General features: G+C 35.8%; 1 protein-coding gene across 10 annotated transcripts in view; it reads right to left on the bottom strand.

Annotated features, from left to right (window-relative positions):
• LOC139963701 (prokineticin receptor 2-like) overlaps window positions 1-21,005 on the bottom strand; it is a 62,279-nt gene that overhangs the window by 34,045 nt on the left and 7,229 nt on the right. Inside the window, exon 1 of one of the 10 annotated variants that reach the window (XM_071964779.1) lies at window positions 20,720-20,850. The exons of 6 other annotated variants lie outside the window; for them this stretch is intronic. The gene's annotated coding sequence lies outside the window, so the exon portion shown is untranslated. Of the gene's footprint in view, window positions 1-8,430; window positions 8,717-17,795; window positions 17,816-20,707; window positions 20,851-21,005 lie in introns of those variants that run through there. 3 more of the 10 variants (XM_071964781.1, XM_071964782.1, XM_071964778.1) reach the window with 3 other exon arrangements.

Here is a 21,005-nt window from a genome sequence, read left to right on the forward strand (position 1 = left end):
AGAGCCGTAGATTCGGCATTGGAAACCATCTAATCCATGAGTTGGCGCGAAGCGTACAAGAAAATTGTGGCCGAAAATGCCTCCCAGATCGCTGGAAATGGCACTTCCCAGGCCTTGCAAGTTTCATCTCAGCATTTTCTATTTGAAATTACTAGCGATATCATAAAAACGTTTAAAAAAATGCTCAAAGGGGGAGGGGGGCGCCCCAATCGCCCCCCCCCCCTTGGCTACGCGTCTGTCTCGGCCTCTATAGAGGCTGATTATAACCAGAATTACAAATATTTCAGATGGCATTTCTTTCTTCAACAAACTTCACTCTGTTCCGCTAAACACCATTTTACTGTCTGCTCACATTTAGTTTGAAGTTTTAGTTTCAATACCCCCCCACCCCCCCACCCCTCCCATCCTCCATTTAATTTATTAAAGACAAGAATGATAAAGTCAATGTTTAAACCCACAGTGATTTATTTCTTTGTTAGGTTTAAGACAAAGAGTTTATCAAACATGATTGGGACTACGAGATCTTTCAATGATGTCAGAATTAGAAATTTTAATTAAAATTTTATAATTTTCTTTTAATTTCTCAAGGTGCCAGTAAAAAGATAATTAATTTTAGCCACATTGGCGACACAGCTCGCACTGTTGGATATAAGTTTGAATGAGCAAATGGCTGTAACACCGAGAACTATACACGATATACACGTTATGATCGCAGAACTATATACAGTGATACGCACGTAATGATCGCAGAACTCTATACAGTGATACCATGATAGGATGTATGTAGGATAGGATATATATATAGACTCACATATTGCATAAGATAACTCAGCAGACATGCTTACCCGCTTTGAGTGGTTCATTTGATGAAATACTTATACATTTCAGTCTGATTTTCACAGTATTTCAAACACCTTTTTCCAAACACAAATAAGTCATATGAAAATCATGAAAACAAGATTCTAGTATTTTCTTTTTATATTTAACTTTTATTAAAAAAAAATACCGCTGAAGGCTATTATATGTAGATCTGTGGGTATAGATGAAGTGTGAAACCATGTGCAGAATGATAATTATCAGGGGAATATCCGTTATTTGTAGAAAGCTTAGATAAGCGTCGAAAGAGCACTCTGGACAAAACTACGGAGATAAAGATTGTAGAATACATCTATAGATATAAGATTACCTTAAAGGTCATCTCAGTAGGAACGACTGACCTCCTTAATAACAACCTCACGCATTAAGCAAGATTTGGACTCAACTGTAAGAGTAAGGCTAAGGAATATGGAACGCCGAAAGGACAAAACTGATGATGAGAATATAAATTTATATGGTTACAAAGTCATTTTGTACGATAACATATTGATTATATACGATAATATACTGATTGTATACGATAATATACTGATTATATACGATAATATACTGATTAAATACGATAATATACAGAAACTACACGATGATAAAAATAATCTACATGATTATAATAACAAAGGGAGGGGAAGGGGGCACTTTAAATTAAAAATGATTCCATCTTCCTTCCACACAAGTATAAGTCTGAAATATAAACACGCCATCGTTATTATCGGGGGGTGGGGTGGAGTGGGTGGAGTGTGGGGGGGGAGATGGAATCGGAGCGAGCAGTGAAATAAAGGATTGAAGAAGTATGAAACAAACGTGTAGATTAAAATTCCCCTTTAGAATGCAGGAAATACAAGAAAAAATAACTAACGATAACAGAAGGAAGATCACTAGATGATTTATGAATATGCATGAAAGGCTAGGTGATCACTCGATCATTTATGAATATGCATGTAGGCTAGGTGATATTGATCAAGAGAAACAACTCAACACAAAATACAGTGTTAACTGGATTTGTGTCAACCACGTGAGTGCTTCACTTTAAATGTTTTTCAACCCAAATCAACTTCAGATATTAAAGTGTTTCAATATTCAAAATCGAGGGAATAAACAATCGTGCTCTCTCGTCGTCTCCTACAAAGGAGGCACGGAAGGGTAACATGGGCACCGGAAGTCAAACTTTGACACGAACAGTCCAAAGGGGACACACGAATGGTTCAGATAGGTGGGAGGGTGCTCAAACGGCTCTAGAGGAGACGGATAGTGTAAAATGGACATGAACTGTACAAAAGAATGCAAGCAACAGGAGGGTGGGGGGGGGGGGACACCGACGAGGCAAAAAGGGTCACTAACAGTTCAGAGGGAACACGAATAGTCAAAGGAGAGGGCATCAATGGTTTTACAATTGCAATATACGGTCAAACGCACATAACACAGGACTTGCAACCTTACAGCTTACTGAAGTATGCACGCATGTTCCGGGATTTACAAGGTCTTGGTCCAATTATAATTGTGTTAAATAAACACTCGTTGCACAGAATATCCCATCTGCAGTAATTATGCACAAATCTTTAAATTGGATGCCAATTGAAACCAATATATGCGGTCTCCTGCTGCCCGGTGCCTCTATAATAAAAGGCTGCCTGTCCATTATACCTTGAATCTGGACCAAGATTTCGCTAATATAATTACACAGATCTGGAATAGGTCTCACTCGGTTTTATTTTTATAAGTAAATTCGCTCTGACGGCCTTATATACCATATATTAAGTTACCAAATAGACTGAAACAAGTAGCAAATAAAATCTCTACTCTCCCTTGTGAACAAATTCTTGAGACATTTGGTTGGTAAATTGTTCCTTTATGTGAGAAAATTAAAGATTATCACTACCGGCCCAAAATCATGTGAGTATCATATACTGCCCCACCCCCCCCCCACATTTAGAAACATTTGCCACCTCATAGAAGCATATTGCCAGCCTAGTATTATTGGCATTTCATTCCCACCCTGGTTCTATGACAATTTATGTGCCACACTGGCTCTATTAATTGCCACTCTGGTTCTATGACAATGTATGTGCCACACTGGTTCTATTAATTGCCACCCTGGTTCTATTAATTGCCACCCTGGTTCTATAACAATGTATGTGCCACCCTGGTTCTATTAATTGCCACCCTGGTTCTTATAACAATGTATATGCCACCCTGGTTCTATTAATTGCCACCCTGGTTCTATACAATTTATGAGCCACCCTTGTTCTATTGTTTGCCACCCTGGTTCTATTTAGTGCCACCCTGGTTCTATTTAGTGCCACCCTGGTTCTATAATAATTTATGTGCCACCCTGGTTATTTTTAATGCCACCCTGGTTCTATAACAATTTAGTGCCACCATGAAGTTCGGAACACTTACGGGGGTATTGATTATGTTATATTTGGTATGGTGGCAACACAGGCCACCTTTAACTACGATTTAGTACAGGCAGTTACAGCAGCCATACATCTATATGGCCAGATTACACGTAACTGAATGTGCACTAAGTGTGTTAATGTCATTCTCATAGTACGAAATATTTTCATCTTCGCAAGTGATTTTTACACACCAAAAAATTTACGTTTCGTAATAACTGTCTTGACTGATTACTTATGCCTGTATGATTAAAACACATACAACTCATTAATAATCAAACGATTGGATAGATCGATCAATAAATATGAACCAACCAACCAACAGACAAAGCCAGCCACTTCTGAAATGGCGAGTTCTTTTGACCTTCGATATCCTTTGAAATTACCTTCTCATGAATGATTTCATCTCTACTGGGAGATTCACATTGACTTCAGTGCGGGACGAGTGTGTTCCTGGAACAAGAAGAAGTTCAATTGAATCATTCGTGATTCATATCAATCAATGGTAAATCGATTGTTTATTTTGCATCGAAGTCAAAGGTCTGGAGAATTTCAGCAAATAAAAAATGTTTATTAAACAAGCAATCTCAATCTAAGTGACGGATTGGGTTACCTTGTCAAGACTGCACGACTGGTTATCAAAATGCTTAGTCTACTCGAGGAATCATTAATTTTTTAATTTGTAAAAAGAGGAAAAAATTGTAAGCATTCTGATATTTCTGAAGAACATTTAACTATATGGTCATATTCGTTCATGTACTAGTCGCCTCGTGATAGATGAAGATGTCACAGATTGAATTAAAAATTAAACGGGAGGACATACCACAATTGTACAATTATAAATGAAATTAATTAAATTTAAATCAAACTTCAATGTTAGTACATGTTCTGTACATATACTGAATTTCACTTATCACAAAGAACAACATATCCACTTATACGTATTACAGCACACAATCCCTATATAGATATACAAACACTCCCCACTTATACGTATCATAGCACACAATCCCTATATAGATATACAAACACTCCCCACTTATACGTATTACAGCACACAATCCCTATATAGATATACAAACACTCCCCACTTATACGTATTACAGCACACAATCCCTATATAGATATACAAACACTCCCCACTTATACGTATTACAGCACACAATCCCTATATAGATATACAAACACTCCCCACTTATACGTATTACAGCACACAATCCCTATATAGATATACAAACACTCCCCACTTATACGTATTACAGCACACAATCCCTATATAGATATACAAACACTCCTCACTTATACGTATTACAGCACACAATCCCTATATAGATATACAAACACTCCCCACTTATACGTATTACAGCACACAATCCCTATATAGATATACAAACACTCCCCACTTATACGTATTACAGCACACAATCCCTATATAGATATACAAACACTCCCCACTTATACGTATTACAGCACACAATCCCTATATAGATATACAAACACTCCCCACTTATACGTATTACAGCACACAATCCCTATATAGATATACAAACACTCCCCACTTATACGTATTACAGCACACAATCCCTATATAGATATACAAACACTCCCCACTTATACGTATTACAGCACACAATCCCTATATAGATATACAAACACTCCCCACTTATACGTATTACAGCACACAATCCCTATATAGATATACAAACACTCCCCACTTATACGTATTACAGCACACAATCCCTATATAGATATACAAACACTCCCCACTTATACGTATTATAGCACACAATCCCTATATAGATATACAAACACTCCCCACTTATACGTATTACAGCACACAATCCCTATATAGATATACAAACACTCCCCACTTATACGTATTATAGCACACAATCCCTATATAGATATACAAACACTCCCCACTTATACGTATTACAGCACACAATCCCTATATAGATATACAAACACTCCCCACTTATACGTATTACAGCACACAATCCCTATATAGATATACAAACACTCCCCACTTATACGTATTACAGCACACAATCCCTATATAGATATACAAACACTCCCCACTTATACGTATTACAGCACACAATCCCTATATAGATATACAAACACTCCCCACTTATACGTATTACAGCACACAATCCCTATATAGATATACAAACACTCCCCACTTATACGTATTACAGCACACAATCCCTATATAGATATACAAACACTCCCCGCTTATACGTATTACAGCACACAATCCCTATATAGATATACAAACACTCCCCGCTTATACGTATTACAGCACACAATCCCTATATAGATATACAAACACTCAAATAGACTCTCGGCGAAAATTCATCAAACGATTCTATAAAGACGTGCTCGGAATGGTTGTTATTTTTTCATTGCTTTCTTTCATTAGTGATTTCGTGTTGCAGAAGAGTACCGCAGACCCTTAAAGGCAAAAACCAAGAGCATTTAAAGTCTGTTTATAAACCTTCAATGGTCAGAGCTTATAAGACCTATACGATACACGCTCATTTCATGGAATAACAATTATTGATTTAAACGATCAGGACATAACATATCTACTGCATTTAACAGTAATGTTGGTGTTACCTACAACACTTCATGCAATCAGTAATAACTTAATATGCTTCCCGCAGCATAACATATTTACTGCAATTAACAGTAATGTTGGTGTTACCTACAACACGTCATGCAATCAGTAATAACTTAATATGCTTCCCGCAGCATAACATATCTACTGCATTTAACAGTAATGTTGGTGTTACCTACAACACTTCATGCAATCAGTAATAACTTAATATGCTTCCCGCAGCATAACATATTTACTGCAATTAACAGTAATGTTGGTGTTTCCTTCACCACTACATGCAATCAGTAATAACTTAATATGCTTCCCGTAGCATAACATATTTACTGCAATTAACAGTAATGTTGGTGTTTCCTTCAACACTTCATGCAATCAGTATTAATTTAATATGCTTCCCTCAGCATAACATATTAACTGCAATTGACAGTAATGTTGGTGTTTCCTACAACACTTCATGCAATCAGTATTAATTTAATATGCTTCCCGCATCATAATACATTTACTGCAATTAACAGTATAATGTTGGTGTTTCCTACAACACTTCTTGCAATCAGTAATAACTTAATATGCTTCCCGCAGCATAACATATTTACTGCAATTAACAGTAATGTTGGTGTTTCCTTCAACACTTCATGCAATCAGTATTAATTTAATATGCTTCCCTCAGCATAACATATTAACTGCAATTAACAGTAATGTTGGTGTTTCCTACAACACTTCATGCAATCAGTATTAATTTAATATGCTTCCCGCATCATAATACATTTACTGCAATTAACAGTATAATGTTGGTGTTTCCTACAACACTTCTTGCAATCAGTAATAACTTAATATGCTTCCCGCAGCGTAACATATTTACTACAATTAACAGTAGAGTTGGTGTATTTACACTACACTAAAGGTCTATTCTACGGTCAACACCTATTGGTATTTCGTTCACAAGTCGATTCAATCAACAATGAATTTATATGCCTTGCTCACTACACAATGATTACTGCAATCGAAACTGATAACCGCCAAGTGCAATCAACAATTAGTTTGATATACAATTACTTATCGTCAGCACGCATCTTGTTGACTAATATACATTGTGTAATCAAGATCTTTGTAAGGATAACGTCTGTTCCTAAGAGTGATTCAGAAGGCCATTGACGGTTATTGCTCAGTATAGCTCTTCCATGAGTCTTCAAATCGACCAGAAGAATAACGTTACTAATCTATCCGTAAATTTAAACGTACACTTGTAACGCGAGAAGGTATACACGCAAGATGCAATATTCAGTGCATGGATGAAGTGATCACTCCATAGCATTGTAAACATATTAGCTTATTTGCTCACGAGAAACTTTAGATTGAAAAAGACACTGTTAATTTCAGCTTAAACAAATTTAATGACCCTGAATAGGATACAACTCGGATGACGTCATTACAAGAATTTGGCGCTGGTTTAGATAAAAGAACAATTCTGGCCAAGCGATGGTCATGTGTATACCAGGTAGTTGTTATGGAACATAATTGAATATGGCTAAGTCTAGATGGCATGTCCATTTGGCCACGACCAACTGTCTGCTTCTAATAAGTAGGCTGATATGTTGCTATGGAAACATATGCCGAATTTGTTAGTTGGAGTCCTGCTGCGATGTTGATGATCTATAACATAAAACGATTGCCAGGTAGCCTAATTATTTAATAACAACCTAAAAGAGCTAAACACACTTGGATGCTCCAAACTAGCGAGTTAAGGCCTAACTAAACACAGAATATTTTGTGTCCCACAAATGAATTCATTGCTTTCTTTCATAAAGAAACAGAAATAACAGAACATGAACTGTTACTGTTCGGCCATTCTGTGACATGATCAACGCGCCAAGTCCGTATGGTAAGGCTGAACCAGTACTTGTCTCAAGAGAGAGAGAGAGAGAGCGCCTGAGAGAGGAAGGGGAGAAGGGGGGGGGAGCGCCTGAGAGAGGAAGGGCAGAAGGGGGCGGAGGGCTGAAACTATGCGCCATTGTTACATAATGAACCTTGCTTCAAGAACTGAACCTGTTTTGAAATTTTTTATTTTTATATAATGAAAAGTTCTAGTTTCAGAAGAAGTAACACCTCATTTAATTGATGTGAATCAATTAGTCTGAAGAATTAATCATAACGGCAAATCCATTTATCTGCAAACAAATACCCTACATATTTGAAAACATTTCAGATGGGAAGTCTATTCCAACCATGAATGTGTACATTTATTATGAAAATCTCAAAGGTTTTAAACAAATTATAAATAAATTGATCAGTAAGGTTCATCAGGACAAACAGATCTGCATTAGCTCAGAAGCTAAAACAAAAGACCACCGCCATCAATTATGTATACATGATCAATAAGGTGACAGGCAGTGAGTTAGCTATCGTAATCAGCTAATATGTGCATTGGGTAGAATATCATGCATTTTAATATCGTTAGCACAATTTGAACTTATTTTACCAACTTTGTAGACTAAGAAAAACATTATATTACTTTCCTTGTTTTTAAAAATAGCCAAAGTTACTTACGTTACCGATGAAGCTTATCTTGAGCCTATTAATAGCGTCTATTCCTGTCAAGGACAATTTGGGTAACATTAACCTATCGTTGTTTTGCGTGTATTAAATAAAATGACTCCTTCTGGTTCACGGTGAACAGAATAAAATGCACCGCTGGTTTCTTCCATTAGACTGAACAACATTTCTTGTTTTTCATGACCACGTACATCCACCATTTTTGCCTTCGTTTACTGAAGAAATAAATCAGTCTGATATTTTAAGCGAACACGTGGATCGTCATGGAAACAAAGCTTCTGTGCAAACCAGGTCTGCTAGTGGCTTTTTGAACTTGACTTGAGGATTTGCTGTTATCTGAATGCAGCAGAAACTGAGCTAGCCGCCGCAAGAAATTAGGAGAAACAACCATTATTAAGACTGGTCTCTGTATAGTGAATTGTTTGTCTTCAAGAAAGCCAAAGACTTTATTGAATTTATTCAAAATAAACTTGTTTCTAGCTCAGTTATTGTTAGCTGATCTAAAGGGCGCCGCAAAGAGTATGTTCACATTCTCAAACTTTAGCATCATTAATGTTTTCACAGATATATAAGAAATATTAATTTGTTTCCTTTAACAGACGCGAGCAGAGATTATTAATTCTGTATTTCTAAAAGTTTCTTTGAATGCTGAGCCCCGTGATATCTCACGGATGAATGCTGAGCCCCGTGATATCTCACGGATGGATGCTGAGCCCCGTGATATCTCACGGATGGATGCTGAGCACCGTGATATCTCACGGATGGATGCTGAGCCCCGTGATATCTCACGGATGGATGCTGAGCCCCGTGATATCTCACGGATGGATGCTGAGCCCCGTGATATCTCACGGATGGATGCTGAGCCCCGTGATATCTCACGCAGGGATCTTCCAAATTTGTTTTCCTAAGTCATATTTTATTTCTCTTCAGATAGGAACACCCAATGATTCCAGATAAAAACCCTCTCTTCTTGAAATTCTTTTCCGTTGCAAATATCGATAGCATTTCTAAAATAATATTACCAATATGCCCTTAAATTACTAGCATTGAAATATCGGTTCCATTATAATTTACCAGTATAGCCTAGTTGAGACACTGCCTGTTAAACCCTACCGTAAAATAATTTTAGCAGTATGCTATACTTCAACTAATTACTCTGTTAATATCATTAACTGAAATACCGCCGCAATTGTTCACATAGAGACTATTAAATACCGCTGTTGTGAACAGAGCACATATACCGCTATACATATATACCGCATATCCATTTCTATATAGTGTTTCTATAAACAGAGCATTTGATATAGCGCTATACATATGCATTTCTATATTGAAGGTTTTGTAACAGAGCATTCGATATACCGTTACATATAGGCTATACCGCCTATGCATTTCTATATAGATCATCTAATCATTCGATATACCGCTACATACATACCGCCTATGCATTTCTATATAGATCATCTAATCATTCGATATACCGCTACATACATACCGCCTATGCATTTCTGTATAGATCATCTAATCATTCGATATACCGCTACATACATACCGCCTATGCATTTCTATATATAGTCTTTTGTTAACAGATCATCTAATCATTCGATATACCGCTACATACATACCGCCTATGCATTTCTATATAGATCATCTAATCATTCGATATACCGCTACATACATACCGCCAATGCATTTCTATATATAGTCTTTTGTTAACAGATCATCTAATCATTCGATATACCGCTACATATACCGCCTATGCATTTCAATATATAGTCTTTTGTTAACAGATCATCTAATCATTCGATATACCGCTACATATATACCGCCTATGCATTTCTATATAGATCATCTAATCATTCGATATACCGCTACATACATACCGCCTATGCATTTCTATATAGATCATCTAATCATTCGATATACCGCTACATACATACCGCCTATGCATTTCTATATATAGTCTTTTGTTAACAGAGCATTCGATATACCGCTACATACATACCGCCTATGCATTTCTATATAGATCATCTAATCATTCGATATACCGCTACATACATACCGCCTATGCATTTCTATATATAGTCTTTTGTTAACAGAGCATTCGATATACCGCTACACACATACCGCCTATGCATTTCTATATAGATCATCTAATCATTCGATATACCGCTACATACATACCGCCTATGCATTTCTATATAGATCATCTAATCATTCGATATACCGCTACATACATACCGCCTATGCATTTCTGTATAGATCATCTAATCATTCGATATACCGCTACACACATACCGCCTATGCATTTCTATATATAGTCTTTTGTTAACAGATCATCTAATCATTCGATATACCGCTACATACATACCGCCTATGCATTTCTATATAGATCATCTAATCATTCGATATACCGCTACACACATACCGCCTATGCATTTCTATATAGATCATCTAATCATTCGATATACCGCTACACACATACCGCCTATGCATTTCTATATATAGTCTTCTGTTAACAGATCATCTAATCATTCGATATACCGCTACATATATACCGCCTATGCATTTCTATATAGATCATCTAATCATTCGATATACCGCTACACACATACCGCCTATGCATTTCTATATATAGTCTTTTGTTAACAGAGCATTCGATATACCGCTACACACATACCGCCTATGCATTTCTATATAGATCATCTAATCATTCGATATACCGCTACATACATACCGCCTATGCATTTCTATATATAGTCTTTTGTTAACAGATCATCTAATCATTCGATATACCGCTACACACATACCGCCTATGCATTTCTATATATAGTCTTCTGTTAACAGATCATCTAATCATTCGATATACCGCTACATATACCGCCTATGCATTTCAATATATAGTCTTTTGTTAACAGATCATCTAATCATTCGATATATCGCTACATATACCGCATGTGCTATTCTATTAAAGGGTCTTTTGTAAACAGACCATCTAAGCGTTTTGATGCAAGCAACTATCATGAGTGATTGATTGACGGCTAAGGATCGTTTCCAAATCTTCCAAAATCTAAAACCGAATTAAAGTTGGTTTGTCACCGAGATGTGTTGTGTATCTCAAGTATTTTGGCCACGCTAAATTGACTATTTCTAGGCCAAGTGTATAATATATAAGGAGTAATACGCTTCGGGCAGGGTTTTGGCATCATATCCAAGTTGTTGGCAGTATTTAGATGTGTGTATATTTTTTGTCATAGCGACACATACACTGTACATAGCCTTGGGATTGGAAACAAGAACTGAAGCACAAAATATACCACGGAACTGATGGAATAAATATAAAATCTATTTTCCTCTTTTGAAGTTATTTCAATTCAGTGCACACACTAGTCGCTTCAATTCACTCTAAAACGTAAGAGAGTACCTTACACTTGATGTTATATGTTTTTCTTTCCAATTTGAGATATCTTTCCAAGTTACCTATATTTCCGTGCGAGCTATATGAACAATATCTTTTGACAGTTGTTTCACACTTCACAATCTATACATCTGCAATTTATATGCATACTTAATAAAGTTGTCTGATTTTTGTTTTTTAAATCACCCCAATGGATTAATAAAAAACGTCAAATTTAAGCTTACGACAATGTAATGGTGTAAAGGTCTCCAAGCAAGAATATCTGCGATGGAAATCTCACAGTTATTGTATAAAGGACTAACCTCGTGGGAGGATTTCTTTAAGAATTACAAGGTACTCGTGAGAGAAGAATTGCACATGATAACAGAATACAGAACAGAATAGTGAACTACAGCTGCCACTTATTGATGTCAACATGTAACAGACAAACCTGCATAAAATGTTAATATGCAGGAAAGAGAATAACTGCCACTTATTAATGTCAACATGTAACAGACAAACCTGCATAAAATAATAATATACAGGAAGAGAATAACTGCCACTTCTTGATGTCAACATTAACCGACAAACCTGCATAAAATAATAATAATAATATGCAGGTAAGGGATAGCTGCCACTTATTGAAGTCGACATGTAACAGACAAACCTGCATAAAATAATAATATGCAGGAAGAGAATAGCTGCCACTTATTGATGTCAACATTAACCGACAAACCTGCATAAAATAATAATAATAATATGCAGGTAAAGGATAGCTGTCACTTATTGAAATCGACATGTAACAGACAAACCTGCATAAAATAATAATATGCAGGAAGAGAATAGCTGCCACTTATTGATGACATTATTTAACTGACAAACCTGCATAAAATAATAATATGCAGGAAGAGAATATCTGCCACTTATTGATGTCAACATGTAACAGACAAACCTGCATAAAATAATAATATGCAGGAAAGAGAATAGCTGCCACTTATTGATGACATTATTTAACTGACAAACCTGCATAAAATAATAATATGCAGGAAGAGAATATCTGCCACTTATTGATGTCAACATGTAACAGACACACCTGCATAAAATAATAATATGCAGGAAAGAGAATAACTGCCACTTATTGATGTCAACATGTAACCGACAAACCTGCATAAAATAATAATAAGCAGGTAAAGGATAGCTGCCATATATGTTACATGTACTAATAATGTTATGTTCAAAAAAAGTGGCGTCTGCATACGCGTATGTATATTCATATGTGGCGTATGCATACGAGTATGAATATTCAGTGTAAACTCATTAAGAACCATTAGGGACGGGGCTTCGGTATCAACTTTGGTATTCCTAGGGACACTTTATATGGATATTCATACGCGTATTCAAACGACAATAATGGATATTCATACGCCACTTTTTTTTGTAACTTGCGCTTTTTCATCATCATCACAAGTTTTCAGTACATGATCGTATATGTTTTGATGTACATCTTACGTTTTTAGTACATCATCGCATGTTTTGATGTACATCTTAGTTTATTAGTACATCATCGTATATGTTTAGTAGGCTACATGATCGTAAGTTTTTTAGTACATGATCGTATAAAATTAGATCATCATTAACATCATCATATGTTGTGGTCCTTTTCGCGTTCCATAGAAGACAACATAAATAGCTCCATAAACCGTTAGGAATAACTATTTTTTCATATTTTTTTTATAGAATTTGAAAGATACAAAGATACAAAGGAATTATGATATAGAAAAATAAAGATTGATAATTTAAATGCTATACATGACATCCAGTGTTGGTAATGTATGATGAGGGGTGGGGGTGTTGGGGGGGGTAAATTCAAGCAACATCACCCAGTATTCACACACGCTTAGTACATGTTGACTTCTGCACATACATATGGAGTTATGTTGTAATGAAATTGTAAGAAAAAAAACTACAAGCAGTAAATTCAACGTTACTTGACCAGTAAACCAATAACAACTACTGCATTATAACAAGAAGAAACATACATAGGTGGGGGATTAATAAGCATTGACTATGCATACAATGTACTCATGGAGTACAATGTATCGAGTACATGAGTACAATGTATCGAGTATATGATTAATACTTTTGTCGAGTATTCGTCTGTGTAAGAGTACAAACCCATACATTAGTGTAAGTATTCAGAAAGTGCCTGGTATAGGAGTCATCACAAGACAGTCTTCCATTCAATAATATTTCACACTATAGTTATTGGAGGGTTTAAACGACTGTAGATTATCTGTTAGGGCTCAACACTTACTGTCTTACAATCTATAATATCACGTGATCCAAGGTCAACATACGAGCCTGGTATCGCTCCACTTTCGTTCATTGTATTTTTACTTTTAAACTAAATGATGTAAATAAACTTTATTAATGGAATATGCCTAAACTATTATGCTTTTATATATAACATGGGAATTGGTTCTGTTTTTTAAGTTGTACTGTTCGGTTAGATATGCTATTAGTTTGACGTTACTTCCAGGGAAGATAAGAGAGCCTCCTGGAACCCGGCTACCACAGTCCATCAACGATAAGCAATATCAAACAAAAATATATCGCAAAATGAATACATTAAATTAGTGAGACACATCTTCAAATCCTCTATTCACTCGGTTAAACGGTTAATAAATTGTTAATCTAAAACGGTTGAAGGTTCGTAACAACATATATATCTTCTGATTAGTGGTTTGAGGGACGAAAAGAAAACAGTACAGCTTGGATCAGAACAAAGTTATATACGCCCAATGCAGCTCATGGAAAAACATCAGTAACAACAATTCTTTGTCCAAATCCAATAATATGGATAAAAACGGTATAAAAACCATCAAAGTGTAAAAAATAAATGAAATCGGACAATACAAAACAGTCACGGGTTTGTTACGGTTTGTTGTTAAGGTTAATCGTAAACGTGTAATACAAACAAGTAAAAAAGGATAATTATTTACCAACTATCCTAAGAATTCACATTTTGTGTATTTATTTGTTACTAGCGTAAAATCCTGAGGGCAGTTTGACATCGCACTTTCAATACACTCTTGTTTTCCATTTTACTTAATTGTGGGAAATTTTAGAAAAACAAAAGAAGAAACATCTTGATCAAGAATTGATGGCACCTCGTTTAGTCATCTATAATTTCATTTGCGATTCACCAGCGTAATCAATAACCAGGTTAATTACAAAATCTTTCTCTAAATTCGGACATCTCGAAATTATGTTTCTATAGATGTTGACGTCACATGTCACAGATTCAAATTATCTCAGAAGAGACAGCTGCCATCGACCTGTTTTCGAGCATATAGCCCTTCTCGTGTCATTTCTTACTGCTCAATGTCTATAGTATTCGTACCAGCCGGAAAAATGACGAATTTAATTGAATTCGAGCTGCCTAACTTGTCAATAATTACTCAAGGAAAAGAATATGACCTGGTTGAGGTCAAATTATTCGCTTGATTTTCGTTGAATGGTAATCATTGGCCGCTTATACCTTCGCATCATCAAATTAATCTTTCTCAAATAATAAAATAGTTCTTCTTCGTTTCCAGCGTTGTTAATACAAAAAATTGATTTTTAAGACACAAACTTCGCTTGTCCTTGGTACGTAAATTAGGCATTGATGGATCAGTGTTATGTATGTTTGTGTGTGTATGCGTGTATGTATGCATGCGCAATTTATATACATCAATTCAAAACTGAGATATTATTTGGGGTATTTGACAATAAAATCCACATGTAAATTGTCTTGTTTTGAACTATTCTTTGAATCCGGAGGGCGATCGATCAAAGAGGCCTTGCCAAAACCACAGCGTTACTAAGACAAGAAGAACGGCACGTGATCTCACATAACGTTTAAAATGCTCTGAAGTTTGGTTGGAGTGCACCCCCTGAATTCATGTAGTTGTAATGTTTTATGTAACTTTAAGACAAATAATGAATTAATATCAATAACTAGGACGATTTAGCAGTCGAGTCGTCTTCATAATCAAATGTTCTTCTAGATGAAATTCCGGACATTTGCGATGGAATGATGCCTGCCCGAGCATCAGAGCATCACGTGACTTAAAAAGTTCGTATGCTGATATTTTTAAGCTAGCTAGTAATTACACTAGACTGGATAGCTTATTGGTGATTGGCTAAGTGCATATGTGTGTGTATGTGTTTGCATATGTATTAATGCATATGTGCATGTAGTCTTAGAAACAAAACGCAATGGGGTGGTGGGGTGGGGTGGGGGACTCATGAGTCCCTCCTACTTTAGAAATGTGTGTTATCATGTTTCTTTACTTTGCAATTGTTTTGACGTACACATCGTTACAGCCAAAAGGTGTTCTTTGATTATATAAATTGGCTGAAACCCTTAAAAGTTTTCATTGCTCATTCTTACATTGTCCTATTGTTCTTGTTTCCAGTTTCTTGTTTGGTCTAAATTATTGCCATAATTTCATGCTGAATGCTACCGGTTCCATTGGATCGAAGTTGATGGAGTGCATGTGAATGAGTGAAGTTGAACGTTAGAAGGTCATTATGCTTGATATTAAGGTCATCTAACGGCATGCCTGGGTCTATCTCTGAAAGCCAAACTTCACTTCTTATGGACGAGAATGAAAGCGATTGCCTTGAATTACCGCAAATGATGAATAGTTACTGCCGTTAGGCTATGGCAAAATGTCACTAATTGTGGGCAGGCCTATCCAATATCACATCCCTCATCACTCACATCAATCGTTGTAAGAGGCCTGCTTCTATGCCATTTAAGTTTCTAATTTGCAAATAATGTCAAAGTCATGCATAACTGTGTGTATTCTGTCAAACTTATAACTAAAACATCAGTATTAAAATGAGCAGAGTGACCATTTGAAGTAATTCAGAGAAAACCTTTCCATGATACTTCCGCGCTACTAATGAATATCAAGTGATGCCTTCATAACCTCATGTTTGCCGTTATGGATATTTAATTCAATGACTCCGAACCAAATACTAAAATCATAAATTATATCAGCGTGTTTTACAGTTTTTTCTGAAATTGTGCCAAATCCCTGAACTCAAATATAAATACAAATCATTAAAGAAAGAGACTAAAGGCACAATATATTAATTATGATATGCTGTAGACCGGTCAAAACCACAATATATTAATTATGATATGCTGTAGACCGGTCAAAACCACAATATATTAATTATGATATGCTGTAGACCGGTCAAAACCACATCTACTATCAAACCTGCTTGTATTTATATAACATATTTAATTTATGAGAAATGAAAACTGAAACAGACAAGTTTCATCAATGAAAGTGACTGGACAGTACAGTCTAATACACAGACAATGACGTCAATGCCTCAGATGTTAACACAAAGCTCAATAGGAGAATAAATACGATTCTCACCGTTCAATTCATGCTTACATATATAATTGCTGACGTCATTGTTTGATATGCGTCTTTTGGAGTCTTACCTATAATCTACATTGTTATAAACTTTACTATCGAACAGTATCGATAATTCGACGAATTGATTAATGTCAACACAGAAAGCTGCTTTTAACTGAGCATAAATATTAGACTGATAAAAACGTGACGTCACGTAACAGACGTAAACTTAGCAACAGTAAATATGACAAAAAAACGAATAACGGTATCCGTGAATTTACTATAATTTCTGTCGATAGCAAAAGAAATATCATCTGTAAACAGTAACACTAACAACAGTATAATGACAACAGTACCGAGATAATAACAACTGCAGTTACGATAAAAGTCATATTATCGTTCAAGCAATGTGTTATTAATCAGTCTTGTCAACAATAAGAATATCAGCATTACTAACAGTATATATAAATAGCACAATCCGGGGATAATGCATTTGCGTGCAGATAACGTGTTAGGTTTCTTTAGACTTATCAACAAACCTTGAACTCTCATAGTGAGCCATGCATCAGTAATTCTATACACGTTATCTAGAGCTAAGAACTCGGACTTTCAAAATCTACGCCTCTGGTACCAGACAAGAGATCGGAATGTTATCATTCTAACTGTTGGCTAAAAGAAAATAGAATAATCTATAAATATAGAAGTACTTGAAATAACTGAAAACAATACCATAATGGTAGTTGATCTTATAGTGATGAAAGACTAGACAGTAACACAACAGGTACTAAGACTTATTACATGTAACACGTGTTAAATATCTTTGGTGTTGTGAAACTATGTACTATAAATGTCCCTTTCCTTGAACAGAGAAACATATATCGATTGTTGCTTAGTTTAGTTCAGTATTTTACCAGCGTTAGGAACTAGTCAACAATTCATCTTAAAGTCTCAGTACGTGTTTGCCAAATTTAAACTTCGACCTTTCCAGCTTAACTGCACTAAAAGTTCAGTGAAAATGACACCGTTGTACACAATTTTCATATCAATATTCAGTTTTTTAAACGTTTTTAGCTGAATCAAATTTGCCAGATTTATTAACGAGTCAGTTGATTCTACAAAATTCAATCAAAATTTGCAAGCCCCGCTCAACAGATCATGCGCCAATCAAATCTAGCTATTTTGTTTACGACCGTTAGGCCTAGGACTACTTTCACTTTCTTGGCTATAGCCTGCAGTGTTAGGAGCCTTCTCTTGAGTAGTATCTGCCTTTCAGTCTTAACGATGTAGCTTGCGAAATTGTGTCATTTTCTTCTATTGCAATGAATAAATAGACGTTTCCTCCGTGGAATTGGGTAAAAAAAGTGGACGATACGTGTATATATAGATTTGTGTAATGGACATGCTGATAATGGCGTTCGCAGTTATTTTAGGGTAAATCGTTCACGCCATAAGGAGCAACAGAAAATAAATTTCTTTCGATTGCGACAGCTTTCTCCATTACACCCACCTGATCAGAGTGCATTTAGAATAAGAAACATTGAATCTGCTTCGGAAGTTTGTTTCCGAATTCATCAGCAAACAGGTATTGAGACGCCAGGCGTTGCCCACCTACGTGATTGATCAGCACTGTAATGCAGCTATGGTGGCTGAAGTCAATGCCCGCATAGAACCAAACCCAACTTCACGAACCAGAAATACCATCTCCACAGAGGATTCCAGGCACTGATTCTGCACTGCAGTAATACTTGAATAAATCAAGATAATCTGGTTTATTGTGGCGTGGACACTTTTAGCACTACACCACACCTACATTCTACTTATTTATATAATCCTCTATTTCAACAGTGTGACAATGATAATTGACGGATTTTGTAAGTCGCAAAGTTGGTGCTTAAATTTATGGCATGCACGCATGCAAAGATGATATAAATATATTTTCCCTGCCCTCGGGCATAATTCCTACAAGAATGTAGAACTTAAATGTTTAATCTCCCGAGAGCCAAGCAATCACGCAAAATATCCAACAGGAAGACTCATAAGATATTACGTCATTATGCTCTAGTACCTTCATTTCCCAAACCGAACTTAGCGAAAGAAATAATTCCTGGCTCGAAAACGGGTTATAAAATGACCTCCGAAATCAGACCAACAAGACAAAAACTACTATATTTCCCAAACCGACCGTCTGACGTCATCGGTAGCTCCATTAAGCACGGAAATAATCAATTCGTTAGGCATATAATTTATTTATCTTAGTCAAAATACTTAAATATTCAAGTGTCTAAAATACTTAAGTGAACAGAATTGAAGAGCTTATGCCGAAGTTTGCATATACATATTTAATTATAGATATGAAGTGAAGTATACATATATATATATATATATATATATATATATATATATATATATATATATACACCTGACACCTGTATGGAACAATACTAGTTCTATTTTTGGTGACATATTTTGCCTTACTCTAGAGATCAAACATAATGCTAACCAACTCGAATATATATATATATATATATATATATATATATATATATATATATATATATATATATATATATATATATATATATATATATATATATATATATATATATATATATAGACTTCACTTCAGTGAAGAAATTACCAAATGTCATTAGGAATGTCAATATCACTCTGTCCTTGAGTACAGTATTTGCTTCTTCACTTTTGCAATTTATTTGTGCACCCTACTTAGATATTCTAGTCACTTTGTCGTCATTGGCCAGAATGCGTGAATACGATGGCATTTAAATACCACACACGATGCTGTGAAGCTCACACTAGTTTGAATTTAGAATAGCGGTTTAAATACTTACACGTATGAGAAACAAATAGCCTTTAGTGTGTGCAGTCATTTACTAAACAGCATACCATCCAAAATGTTATGAGGTTGTTTGTGATCTTAAAACCTCTGAGATGTGCTATTCATTTACCTGAATCAATCACGACAATGTCAAGGTTGTCGTTGAATGACGTGCGTCTTCTCATAAGCTGTGCAAAAACCTTGATGACGTCACAGTGAACTAATCTCGACATTATTCTTCACCAACAGCAGGTAGCTATACCTGAAACTGTAACCTACGTCACATATAAATATAGAGCTGATTGGCTGAAGATATTTGCCCGGGCAAGGGAAGGGCAGGGACATCATAACTGTCGTATGGGACACTTTATTGATAAAACTGGTGAGTAGGGAATTATATGGTTATGTAAATTGAGTAATGTCCAGCATGTCCAACAGTGTAAGTACCTCGATGGAGTCCCAGTTACAACAGTATCATGGAGTACCTATGTCCAGCAGTGTAAGTACCTCGATGGAGTCCCAGTTACAACAGTATCATGGAGTACCTATGTCCAGCAGTGTAAGTACCTCGATGGGGTCCGAGGAATACCGACAGTTTACAAGTTTCATCATTACCTAATGTATTACCTCGATAAGTACAAGTTCGCAGTGTGACTATACATCGGTTCTTCTTCTCAGCACCAGTTCCATGACCCCGACCCAATAATGATTACTGGTTCATTCCTGAGATAGCACCACAAGACCTTCAAGGCATGCTGGGATATCTCCGGCATGATACAAGAATCAGAAATAACATTAAGTGAAGTTTTAGAACCTGGACTCGCCTAGAGCCAATTGAGATAAATATGTATATTTATCGCCGCCAATTAGTTTCACACGGACGATAAATGCTAACATGCATTTAAATTTAAGT

This window comes from Apostichopus japonicus, chromosome 22 (genome assembly GCF_037975245.1).
Source record: "Apostichopus japonicus isolate 1M-3 chromosome 22, ASM3797524v1, whole genome shotgun sequence".
Lineage (NCBI taxonomy): Eukaryota > Metazoa > Echinodermata > Holothuroidea > Aspidochirotida > Stichopodidae > Apostichopus > Apostichopus japonicus.